At 41.7% G+C, this 13,694-nt stretch overlaps 1 long non-coding RNA gene across 1 annotated transcript; it reads left to right on the top strand.

The window, feature by feature from the left end:
- Positions 1 to 420: 420 nt before the first annotated feature.
- Positions 421 to 12,631, top strand: LOC135444981 (uncharacterized). Its single transcript, XR_010439404.1, has 3 exons — positions 421 to 877; positions 11,750 to 11,890; positions 12,162 to 12,631. It is a non-coding gene; the product is annotated as an uncharacterized LOC135444981 (long non-coding RNA).
- The last annotated feature ends 1,063 nt before the right edge of the window (positions 12,632 to 13,694 follow it).

The raw sequence follows: 13,694 nt of genomic DNA, 5'->3' as shown, positions 1-13,694 counted from the left end.
GGACTCATATCTTTCCATTTAGTTATTTGTTTCAGCGCGATGAATCTTTAATTCAAACCAAACGTGGGTCAATTTCCAACTGGAAAAAAAAATGCCAGGAATGTGTTTATCCGTGGTCATATCAGTGTCTCTCTTTAGTTTAATATATGTGGTGATTCATGGCCTCCATGGGGAGGTGAATTTGTGTCAATCCGTGAATTGGCTTTGCCTGTTTGGCAAGTTTGTAAAGTCAGTTGTAGAAGGTCTTAAATAATTGTTCCTAATGGGATGGTTCTGGTGGGCTTTACAATAAGGAGTGCAAGCCCTGAAGTTACACAGGCACAGAAAAATCTTGTTAGGCTTCAATTCCCATCCTACCTATAAAAAGCTGTCTGTGTGAGGATGAAGTGGAGAGATGGGGTAATGGGATCTAGGCTCTTTCCTACTGCTTTGAATCTCAACTTAAAAACGTGTGTGTTATATTTTACACAGGCTCCTTGGTTGTCACTGTGACCCTCTGGCTTGTACACCACCACAAAATTTCAGTCACAGAACTGAAGGATTGCTGGACATTTTTCTTTTTAGAATAAACAGAAAGCACTAAATGCAAGCAAGAGGGCTACAGCAACAAGAAAATTTCATTGTAATAAATACCACATGTGATCACGATTTACGAAGCAGACAATAAAGAGTAATTTAAAAAGAGAAATCCTTCTATTCTCTTTCATGTGGCTAAAGGCAGCATAATTTTTGGCTGTCTTTACTAGAGATTTACTCAAAGATTTAACACCCCCTTCTGTTTTTCTTCTCCTGGAAGCTCAGAGGAGGACACTTTATTAACTTGCTATTCTTTAGATTCACATCTGACCTCTGATTTCTTTTATCATGGAGATAGTTGGTAAGAGTTCTGAATTTTTTTAAATTTAAAGAATACTTTCAAGATATTTCAGTAGTATGACGTTGTGTTTCCAACAGTTTTTAAAAATTTTTTTTTCTCGTGACTGGAGTAAATAGTAGTATTTTTGAGAAGTCCATGAATACTGAAAGCACCTTCTCAAATTCTGTATGTTGTCTTTTGATACTTTAAAGATAGGTTATCTAACACCTCTGCAAAAGGAAAACCTGTTTTGATTTGGTGCTCAAACAGTCTGAAGTGGTGACCTAATATAAAAATATTTGCTGTTGGAGTGGAGGAAATATTTAAACTTCATAGCAAGTATTTCTTACTCCTCCCTGCTCTGGGCTTCTGTCAGTCCCAGTTAAAATCAGGGTCAATCCGAAGTGGAGCTGTGATTACAAAATTAACATCCATGTGCATTTTTACTGTGGCTGTGTCTGTAAGGAACATCTCAACAGGGTTTGATACAGGGAGTTCTTTGTTAAATGGAAACTTTTCTGGTTGGATCAGTGTTTCTGGATTCCAGGGCTGTGTGACTGGTTAGTCTCTGTAGTATTTTTATGGTTTATTTTCAGTCCTGCCAAATCCAATCCAAATAGCTGTATGTTTTCTTCCTATGATGGAGGTAGAGTATGTCCTAGTGCAATTGGCGCAGCATACAAGACACATTACAATTTACAGGATAGAGGATTTTTATTTAGGTTGTTTCAACATTTGTTGACAAAGATGAGGGGTCCTATGGTTTAGGAAACCCCAAAGTAAAAATAAACTCCGGAACAAGTTCTTTCCTGTGACAATACAAGTGGAAAAAGTCTTAAGATAAGGACATTCAGATTCATAGATGTATTTATTATAAATTCTGTGTGTGTTTCGTAAGGTTTGATTGTGATACTCGTAGGCACCTCTTGTTTCCCAATATCTGAGTGAATTCTGCCTTGGTAATGAACAGCAACATGAAAAAATCTTTGCTTTTCTGTATTCATAGGGTTTTCAGGTGAGTATTAAAATTATTTGTCTCAGAGTGAAGCTCTAAATAAATTATTACCTCTGTGCAGAGATTTTGAGAGTGGATAGTGGTGAGCTTTTTAAAGTTTTTCAGTACTCTGACTATAATTTTCATAGAGCTGGAGCTCACTTTAGTAGAATCTGAGCATTCACCTTTTTAAGGACGATCTGTCTGCAGATTTTCTGCCTGGAATAATGTTCATACCACATGAAGCATGATATCTTTGCTAAAATATCATTGAATGATGCTATTTTGTGGCAGTTTCTCTGTCCCCATCCTCAGGCCTGAAAGCCTCTGAGTTGAGACTCTGGAAACTTGTGAATATGATTGATACTGTTTGAAATTACCAGTTCTAAATTAACATGTTGGCTTTTTCTTTTGCCTTGCACAGTCCCATTTCACAGTTCTCCTTGTGCAGATTTTCTCTTTGGATTGAAAATTCAGAGAGAACAAGGGCTTGAAGATGGGGTCCAACTCATATTGCATTCTAGGCAAGGGAAAAATCATGGGAGAACCCCCTAATAATGCATTTTTCTGGCATTCAGATAATTTCATTGGTGTGTCTAGCTCTAAGTACAACCATTTCTGTGGGAACAGTTAAGAACTTTAATTAATTTTTCTGCTTTCAAGAGGAGGAGAGTGACCTGAAGTCCTCTTCTAGCCAAGTAGTGTAAATGACTTTTAAATATATATTTTTGAAGATATGGTTACTTTAAAATTCTTTTGCTTCAGCAACAAGTTGGTTTGCTGTTTATTTAAAGGCACCAGAATTTTGAATTTTCCTTAATACTTGCTGTTCATGATATTGTGGAGAAAGAGTGAGTGAAATATTAGGGAGTGGGAAAGATTCTTTCTGTCAGTGTGTCTCCCTAGATAGCTTCTGTGACCCCTTTCTCTTCGAAAGCTTTTTAACTGAAGTGCTCTTTTGATGTCCACTTTTCAACCAGCTTTGTTACTCTGCCCAGGAGCCTTGTGTTGTTGACTCATCACTTATGAGGAAGATAATTAACTGCAAATACCCTGATGCATCCTTGGTAATTCTGCACAGAGCCTGGGCCTATAAGGTGCTGTGCCAGTTCAATCATAGAGGAAATTGCTATAGATCTTCAGACTGGACAAGAAACGAAAAGAATTCTTTGCTTTGCATGTCTAGTAATTTTATTTAATTGACTGATTTACTCCAGAATAATTTGCACCCCTGCTTCATGTTATTGCTTATAAATTGGTGACAGAGAAAATCTGTGCTTCTGTCCCCAGTCTTGTGCTGGATATTCGTAGCTGGACTATCTGAAATCCAAATTGTCATTATATGTGTAGGAATCTACTCAGCAGTATTTGTTTATTTCTGCTTTTGGTCCAGCAAGTCTGTTAGAACCAAGGGAAGTATTTAGATTTTCCTCCAGTCCTAAAGTACTTTGAATTGTTTGTGTAATTACAGTCAGAAAGCAAGGGACAAAATAAGGAATGTGCAGAAAATCAGCTCAGCTATACATGACTTTAAATAGATTAAAAAAAAAACCAAAAAACAAACCCAAAAAGCTGCTTGGTACAGCTCAGTCCTGAATTGAGAATGTGAAGAAATGAACTGACTAAACCTTCAGTGGGGCATGGCTGAAACAAGCTCTTGGAGAACAGAGACAGACATTTTATCCACCAAAATTTCCCAAGTATATCCTAGTTAATCTTCACACCTGAGGAGTTTTGAGGCTGCTGTAGCCCCCCATGCTGCTTTCACACATAGGTAACTTCATTAACTTTGCCAGGGTGAAGTCAGGAAATTCTCAAAGCACAGACCAGGTCGATAATCAATCTTTTATAAGGGCTCCAAGATTAGTGGTGTCCAGGGCATAAAAACACTCTGAGAAAAGTCTTTGACAAAATATCCATGTCTTTACTCCCCTTATGCTACTATTAAGAAAAATGGGTCTTTTATGTCCAGTGGAGAAACCTTGTCCCAGCTCTCCATGCCTCTGACACCTTGACGCTGGATTATGTTATCGCCCTGCACTCCATATGGAGCCGTGTGCTGAGATCCTGGAAACTGGAGCTGGTGCACAGTGTGGAGCTCCATGCCAGGAACACCTGAGACCAGCCTTGCTTGCTGTTAATAAGTTCCTGGGAAGAGTTCAAGGTGTTAGTTGGAAGCTCTAAAGCCCCAAATGGGTACCCAGGAGGCTGCTTCCCTTCCTGCAGCACAGCACTCGTACCTGGAATCAGCCAGAGACACCCGAGCTCGGCTTTGGAAATCACTTCCCACATCCACCCTCCTGGGCTGGGGTCTGTCCAAACTTAGTGTGCTGCAAGCTCAGCCTGTCGTGCCTGATGACCTGGTAGGGGATGGTGTGAGGTACCGGGGATTTGCTTTCTCCTGGTGGTGGTGTGTAATTTTACCTACTGGTGAGTACTTTGTTCTGGTTTTTGGTTTCCTTTTCTTCTGCCAAAAACCCCAGTATATTGCTTTTTGAAATGAAACCAGAGCTACACTCTATACCTGCAACCCCATGGCTGGAACCAAGGCGTTGCCAGGTGCCTTTCAATTAATTACATTTCTGTTCCATCGAAATCAGTGGCTGTATGGAACCTATCCCTGCTATGGTAGGATTTATTCTCCTAAGCAAAACATTTGAGGTCAGATATGAATCTATAAAGAAATTCTATATCAAGATGGGTGAGATGAGGAAATTCTGATTACAGGGCTTCTCTTTAAGGCTGAGAACAGTGATGGGCCATTATGGAGCAGAAATATCAGCTGGAGAATGCAAAGCAAAGACAAGCAACAGTGTGAGGAGAGGCAAAATCCGTGTTGGTGTTTGTTATGGGATCTGCTTTACTCTGAGCTGGTGAAACCAGGTGCAGAAGAGGGGAAGCTGCAAGAGGTGGGATGTGCTTGACCTTGATTTCTGATGGAGAGAGGCAGGATGTGCAGTTGTTTCAGCTCTGCAGTACAGAAAACACCACGTGCAAGCTTAGCTGACTCTTCCTCAGTGCAGATTCCATGAGGTGCCATGACAGGGTCTCAGAGAGTGCATTAAGGGAATTAAAATGGGAAATCCAACCTGGGATATTTGGGTATCTGAGTAATTTTGCATGGCTGTGCTGTGCCCTCTGAGAAAGGGCCTGTAACAAGATTTTTGTGTCTGTAATAATGTAGTTCATGGACAGGAAAAAATTATGACAATTTTTTTTGTTTAACTGTATAAATAATAGTACAAATAATAATATATAACTGTTCTAAGTGGAGAATCCAATGACTTAATGAGAGCAAGATCTGTTGCTTTTCCATTTCACCAGGAACTGTCAGGAGAGGGAGGATAAAGTGTTAGAAAGCTGAGAGTATATATAAATCCAGAGGCTGCAGTGTTTTATTCACCAGTGGCTCATCCCTAATATTGCTTGGCTATAGACCAAAGTTCCCATCTTACAAGACAGGATGTAAAACTCTGAGTAATTCATCCACCAAACAGCACAGGCCAGATTTTTCTGGTTTTGTGTGTAAACAGTTTGTCCCTGGATTTATATTCCCATTTGTTTAGACAGACCCCAAATTTAGGTGTAGCACTATGTGGTTATCCACAGGTGAGAGGTTCTGTATCCCCAGTGAACCCCGTGGGCCTCCCACCCACAGACCCCAGAAAGCACCAGGTCCCAGTGCAGTCCATTCCTTCATAGACAAAATATTCCAGCTGCTTGATCAGCCCAAACTTCGCCTTTTTCTGCTTTCAGCCTCCCAGCTATGGGGATATGGCTCTTTCAGGCAGCCTGGAAACCTGCCTCTCCTTAAAGCCCTAAATATTTGCACAGTGAACAAGCCCCACACGTCTGTCATGGCAAAAGGCTTTTCTTCAGCTGTCGAGCCATCCCGATGTAATTGTGATTTTTCTAAACTGTTCATTCATTGCCAGTAAAGAACTTTTTTTTTCCCTTGGAAAATGCCATGTCCCAGCTCTAGTAAGTTTATTTGTAAGTCTGATTGACATATGATGGGATGAAGCTAGACTGACAGTGAGTGTTTCATTGATGTGAAATTTTACACCATATCTGGACATAGTATATACTCGGTTTATGATCCAGCTGGGCATGCTTGTTAGTTATTGTTGAGGTCAATCAAAGTGTAATTGTAACATAGGGAAAGACGGTCCCAGGGCTGCAAAGGTTTGCTTCCAACAGCTGCTCTTCATTAAACTCTACCTTCTGTTTTTGAAATTAATAACTCTTGGCTTTCTAACAAGGTATCAGACGTGCAGAATATAGATTTAAAAATCAAAGATGCGCTGGTTTCATCCCCAAACAAGAGAGAGCACAAAGCACTTTAGCTAGCAATAGCAGTTGGCAGCAGAACATAGTGTTTCTGTTTGTGGAAAACCAGATGTGAGTTAATTAACCTGAAATTTTTGGGCACTGTGTGTGAGAGAACTGACTGGTGCACAATAAACCCCAAACTTATGGAAGTCAGGGGGAACACTCAAAACTTCAGTTAAACAAAATTTCATAAAAATTAGGGCAAAGTATATCGCAGGTCTGCAGTGGGGGAATGTCAGATGAAACAGGGTTCTTTCAAATTGGCACTTGCACCTCCTTTAAGGCAGTGATTTTGCAGCATCCACTCACCAGTCTGTTTGAAGTGTAGCCCAAGCATTAGCTCAGGACGATGGCCAAAGCAGGCACAAGATGTTTCTGTCCCATGAATCCCATTCCTGTGTCCCTGTGACTGCTGTCTGACTGAGATGGCACATGGAAAAGTGTCAGAACTTTGGAGCATGACTGGGGACAGGGTCATTCCCAGCCAGTCCAGGCACATTTTTTGCATTTTAACATTTTGTCATCACAGAGGGCTAATACACTGTGGCAAAAATTATGTGCAAGACACTGCTCTGAGTCTGAGTGTCTCAGTGCAGGCCATCTGTGGGAAATATGATTAACTATGGTACATGATCACAAGGCCAGTAACTATGGTAGTGTATCATAAGGTTAATTAACATTGGTCTAAGAGTGTTAACACAGCCATCTTCCCACTCTCTGAATCAGGTCTTTGTTGTCCTTCCTTTTCCTGAGTGAATTCCACTACTTATTCGTGTGGGGTGCTCTAAATCTTCACTAAATGTCACATTTATGACATGTTTCTAAGCAAACATTGGGATATCCATTGCACATGAGCATGTTTCCTCAGCTCTGCTGGCCTTGTTGGGCAGCTTATCTACTGTTCTCCCTAAGTCTGACCTTTCATGTTGAGTTACTTTAAAGACACTAGAAAACCAACTATCTACTCAATTTCCTTGTAGCTTGGGGGTAAGGTTAAAATATCATGTAGCTACTGTATGTTTGACATTATACAGCAACAACTGATAAGCAAATATTTTCTTTTTAAATACACAGTACATCTTGCAAGAGTACATAAAGGGTGTTCTCGTTCTTGGTCTTTGTCCTGGAGAAGGCCTGATGTTGTTAAATATAAAAAGTTGCCACTGGTGTTTACCTTGCTGAATCTGCTCACATCAATTGGTTCTGCCTACCTCAAATTTCAAAGTGGAATGATGGGGAAAGGTCATATAGATTGCCCTCCTCTTCACTTCTCAGCTTAAGGGTGTCCTGGTTGTAATTAAGGAACAATTTCTTTTGTGGTGGTAGTCAAGAAATTTTTCTTTCACTTCCCTCTTTCTCATTTTTTCACATCATGTTTGGAAAGGCATGTGAAAGCCAGAGAACAGATAATGCAGTTGGAGGATTTGTCATTCCAGAGGTAATTTGGTTTTTTCCAAAAAAATAAATCTGAAACAGCTTCTGTGTATTTGTATTCAAATCCAAGTCCGTAGACTATCAGCAGTGAGTTTGGAGGTGACAGGCTGAAGGCAAAGGTTTTGATTGCAAGGCCATCTGGCATTGTTATGAGAAAAGTTCTTGAATTCCGAAAAGAAACCAAAACCACATTGCTCAGTAGGTGCTGACTCCAATGAAATTGAACCATCTTAGTGCAGGTTTGCTGTCTGACTTGTTGGAGAGACTGTGGGAAAATCAGCTATTTCTATATTGATGAAGTGGCTGTGGCTGAGAATTGTGATTTTACGGGAAAAATGTGAAATGGAATGTTTGGCATGTTGAAGCAAAATGTTTTAAAATTGTAACTAATTTTTTTAGCTTCCTGCAAGATTCATGCAAGATGTACCTTTATGGAAGGCCAGAAAGAGGTAATCAATATTGTGTTGCTTCAGTCTGGTCTTACAGAGAGAGAGACTGAAGAAAGATAAAATCTATTTACGGTCACAGAATGGTCTGAAAGTGAGCAATACAGAGAAATACTATTCTGCAGAATATGGAGAGTTTTACTGAGGTTGATTTCCTGAAGTCTGGGTTTTTGGATTTCTGTGAAACTTGATTTGTTTGCCTGCTTTTCTTAAAGTTCATGTGCTGTGTTAGCTTACAGGCCTCACTGCTTGGATGGAACCGAAGGGATTAGAGGTGGGATGTAAGGGCTTTTCAATCCAGGTCAGATTGGATTTAGCACTGACTGAAAATGACACCAGTTGTTCAGTGTTCTGGATCAAATGTACAGTGGCCAGATCCACAGCAGGCTGGGTCATCTGAGGTCATAGTGCAGTGAAAGTTGAGAAAACACAGCCCCAGCTGAAGCAGGGCATTTCCAGCCTGCTAAGCAGGGCAGGGCAGCACTGACTGTTCCCACACGAGGTTTCATTCCTCTGTATTTCCCCTTCCTTTTTGAGGCTGAACACTTTATTCCTAGATGCCACATGTAATGCATTTACAAGCTAGAAAAGCATGCATCAGGCCAGGCATAACTCTGGTATGTTTTTTTTTAGTTCTACCTTTTCCTTTGCTCAGCAGAGAAAGGAACAGGAATGGGAAAGAAAAAGGAACTAATTTCTGCTTTGGCACCGAGGACCTGCCTGCACAGCAATCTGGTGAAAGGCAAATGCTGTTTGTCTGGGTCTCCTTTGACCCAAGTTGGGTTATTCGTGTCATGCCTGTGGGAGAAGGTTCAAGCTGGAATGCACTGAGTGACAGCAAACAGCCCAAAATCAAAAGAATGGGGATTTAAATTTTGATACCTGCCTTCTATATAGCAAGCCAGGTGTTGTTGCTGTGGTATCTAAGAACTACAATTAATTAATGGAGCCCCGGTTCAAGGCCTTAGTTTTGTATGGGTGAAGCAGCTCAGCCATGCAAAAATTAGACTTCTAAGGTTTATAAATTTGACAAAGTGTGGTACCCTCTCTGTAACAAAGATCTCCTGCCAGTGGACAGTGAGCTGCAGTGACTCTGCAGCTGCAGACATGCTGAGCTGCATTGGTAGACTGTTTCATGTTTCAGGCAGAAAAGATGTAAATCTTCATCCTCTGTGATAAATGGTGTGTTAATGAAGACAGACCTTGCTTTGATATGGAACCAGGTTAAAAGAAGAATTCTTCTGATGAGGCAAATCCAGAGAGAGTGAAAACAGCAAATTAGGATCCAGGAGTACTTATGGATTATGAAGAGGAATTTTTGTGTGGACAATGTCACGTTCTGTGAAAACACCAAATTAGGATCCAGGAGTACTTATGGATTATGAAGAGGAATTTTTGTGTGGACAATGTCACGTTCTGTGCAGCTGTACTCACATATTTTTAAGATTTGAGCTAAGATTTAAAGGGTGCATTCACAAGCTACTAGTACAGATGATTACTGAAAAATTTGGTGCTGTGTTTTGGGCACAAGATGTGTTTCCCTGTGAGCACACCTTCTCTGTTCCAAAAAACACAGCTTGTGTCTGTATATGTAAATGGTCTTTCCTTATTTTGCAAAAATGATCTGCAAACGAGTAACTAAATGGGAGAAGGGACAGTTCACCCAAAATGCTGTCTGGAGGGTTTGCTTTGAAGATCTCCCATATCTCACATGCAGTGTGTCAGGAAATGAGCCCTCAAATTGGTTGATAGAGGTATGTCCTTGGTTTGACTCACTGCTGCATTATTCCAGTTTTATATTGATGTATCACCATGGGAGTGACCTCTGAGCTTTTTATCTCTGTGTCTCATCAAGGCATTTATTAAGCATCCAGTCTCCTTATAAACTGAGTGCCTTTGGTCCTGTGCATAAACCAGGAAACACTAACAAGGACTCTTCAGGCCTGAATCATTCAGAGCTTGGTGGAATACAGAAAAACTGATACCTGCAGGTTGGTCACATATGTCCTAGCACAAAGCATGCTGAAGTTACTGGGGTCTTACTACAGACTGAAAAGTTCACTTTCAATAATGATTATTCCCTTTTTACAGCTCACCTTCTGTCACAATCAGGCTGCACATTTTGGTGTTGCTTGTATTTCTCCCACTGATATTGCATGTTTTAAGGAAGGAAACAGCTCTGACCTCATCCTTTGTTCTGTCAGGAGCTGAATATCAGGCTGGTACTTGAATTCTCAGTTTCATGTGGATTATGTTACCTATCTGTGTTGTGATCCCTTTCTGTTTTCCATATGATACAGTTGGTGTAGGGTTTTTAATCATATAAATGCTATAACCTGGAAGATCCAACGTTAATTTCCTCTGGAGACTTATGAAAAGTATCAAGGGTGTGCCTGACTTGTGGTGACAGAGCTTTTCAGCATCCCCTGAGAAAGAAGGGCTTCTGGGCACACATGGCAGCCAGATATGGCTCACACTCACAGCAATGCACACAGAGCACCAGTTATTAGCTTTCCACCCATGGATATGCTAACCAGATACTTTAATTGCACTTCTAATGTACCATCATGTGTCTGGGGTCAGACACTGGCTGCACCCAGCTGCAGATCAGGCTGAGGTTCCATACGACCACAAACAGCACAGATAAGGTGAAAGCCAAATACCTTTAGTCTTATGAACCCTCTGTCTCAGATATTACATCAGACATTCATGAAAGGACAGACAGAATAAATTAGTCAATGTAAAATGTATCTGAAAGACTGAGATAATCCTATAATTCCCAGTATTATCCCTAATAACATGACTGTAGAACCAGTGATGAAATGGAGCAAAGAGGTCATTGCATGTCAGGGTGCAGATAAGATCTTCTGTGGATTCTTTCCTGTAAGATCTAACCAAAGAAGCTGAAAGTAATTTGAAAAGAACTTTTTAAAGCAGTCTTTACTCTGAAGGGATTAGGAGCCCACAGATGAATATGATGTTCCTCAATCTCCCTGGAAAAAAAAAAGGCTTCACCGGGGCAGCCTCAAATCACTGCAAAGAAAAATTAGAATTCAGAATTCAATTCCTAGGAACAATGCAGCACATATTTGGTGCGATTAAGGAATGGTAAAAGGGGACTTTAAAGGGACCCTACATGGGGAGCTGATAGAAAAAGCCTTGGGAAGGGTCTTGCATCTGGGTCAGGTTTCTGAGAGGAGGAGAGCAGCTTTTAAGAATGACCTGTATCTTACCCCAGAGTTGCAGCAGAGGTGGTGAAGGAGTGCTGTGAATCTCAGCGTGGTCCTTGGCTGGAGTGTGCACTGGTGGCCTGGGGAGACACCTGCTTGTGGCTCCTGTGTCCTCTGGCCCATGTGGTGGCCTTTTGACACCTGCACTATGGTTTTTATTTTTGTCTTGGGACAGGTTCCACCAGTAGGGTCTGATGGACGGAAGGAGGCTGCAGGAAGTGGTTGATGGGCAGGCTCACCTGATGCTCAGCTGGTCCTGTGCCCACAGCTGTGTGCTGAGGATATGGGTGCCTGTGGCCCTCTGGTTCTTGGGATGCTGGGATGGCTGTAACAGAGGGGACACAGCTGGGACAAGAGCATCAGGTGGACAGGTCACCAAAAGTGTGGTGGTGCATGTCCTGAGCTGAGGGTGTAGTCTGAAACCAAGAAAAACTTTTGTTTTCTTTTCTTTTTGCAGAGAGAAGGTAGCAGAGTGTAACCAATTCCAAGGCATCTGTTTATAAATTAGTGGTGCTGGTGATGTCTGGATCTTAGTACTGCAAAGTCCTCCTTGAAACCACTCCTTGTTCATTCTTCCCAGAGCATCCCAGGAGAAAGGGTAAGCAATGCTTTCTGGTTCCTGCTGGAGAAGACTATAAATGCAGGAGGACTTTCTATGATTTTCCCTGGAAAGGAACTGTGGTTGGGACATATGTTCTTCTAATTTGGAAAAATCTTATATTTTCCAGGGTGCTTGCCATAAGTCAGGGAGAGTTTGGGCTCACAGGAAAGATGGGTGGGTGGAAAAGCTTTTTATTTTTTTTTGCTTGGTTTGGTTTTATTTTTCCAGTTTGGGCTCTGACACACACTGTTTCACTCTGTTGTTTCAGATTTTACCACTAAAACCTTGGGAAGAAAGGAACCCTCTTCCCCATTGCAAAGCTGGTATTGTTTGGGATACCCTGCTGGGCTTCTGAAGAGAAGTGATGACAGACGCCCTGTGACAGACGTAAAATCCAGCTCTGGAATCCCAACAGCAAATCCAGCGTGTGAGCAAAGGCTGCTCTGGCTTGTGTGGGTCTTCATGGTCGCCTGCCAGTTTCAAACCAGGCTGTGTCAGTGGAGAACTGTAAATGCTTCTTGGGAGAACTGGCTGCTCTGAAGAACTGAAATGGGGAACATAACTTACAACTCTGAAATGGGCAGTGCAGTTCCTGGAGAAACAATGATTGCAACACAGGCATATGGAGATCTCAGCTGTAAAACCCTGTAAGGCAGATAAGCCACCAGGGATTCTCTTGTACCATACTGGGAAGATTCCTGGTCCTCAGTACAGATGTGAGACATGCAGTGAGAAAGAGCTGAGCCCCTCAGACAATTATAATTAGGTCATTAAAGTTAAATGCCAGACTATATCTTTATTTTGCAGTAATAAAAGGGTAGTGAGAACCTCCAGTAAAAGTGTCAGATGATGTGCTATTCCCAATCTGTGATTCCTATGGCTTATGGGTGAAGTCATGGCCAGCACACAGCATATTTCCCATGTGAACAGGTCCAGTTTCACAATCACCACTGTGAAACACACGAGACTGTCCAACAGGCAAGCTCTAGTCAGGTTTGGTTTGACAGCTGAGATTGACTCCTGCATGGAATCATTTCCAGTGCTGTGTGCTGACCTCACCCCTCTGAGAGCAAAAGGGTGGAGAAGAATGAGTAGCTGGATTCATGGCAACAGAAGAGGGGGAAAAGCAGCCTAGACCTGATGTGGTTAACCAGGCTTGCTTAGCCAAGGGCTGCCTGGGGAGTACAGACAGCCTCGGGGTGGCAATAACAGCTTTCACTCCCCATAGCAAATATGGCTTTGCCCACTGGATATATCCATCCTGAAGGAAGAGGAACCATAGGCTAATATACATCTTCAGATCAAACAGCAAAATCAGTCACTTGGCACACTTGAAATTGCCTGTTGAAATATTTTCTTCCTGTTTCTCTTTCTATCTTGATAACCATATATCCTTGCATACTTACAAGTTTTACAGGGGTTAACTCATTGGGACTAACTTGGGGACAGAAATATTTGGAAGCACTGGAATTCCTGTTTTCCCAAGTGTGAGTGGATGTTATCTGTTCATGTCCAACTGTGTCTTTGATACCTTCAGATAGAAGGTGATGGTGACGCCCCATCCCCTTTGTGCCAGCCATATATCACCCTTCTGGCACCACAACTCCTCTGACATCTGACCTGAGTACTATCAGTTGCAGCACATCCAGTTGTCTACAAAAGCCAGCTTTTTGCTGTAGGGAATACAATTTCCTGTAGCTCCTGGCAGACCTGAGGGGCCAGAAAAATCACTGTGCAGCACTCTCCCTTCGAGAGTGTCCAAAATGCCTTTTTTCAGTTCAGAAGAGTTCATTTCTACGTG

This window comes from Zonotrichia leucophrys, chromosome 3 (genome assembly GCF_028769735.1).
Source record: "Zonotrichia leucophrys gambelii isolate GWCS_2022_RI chromosome 3, RI_Zleu_2.0, whole genome shotgun sequence".
NCBI lineage: Eukaryota > Metazoa > Chordata > Aves > Passeriformes > Passerellidae > Zonotrichia > Zonotrichia leucophrys.
The sequence above is the reverse complement of the archived record's forward strand: the minus strand, read 5'-3'. Positions and strand labels throughout refer to the sequence as shown.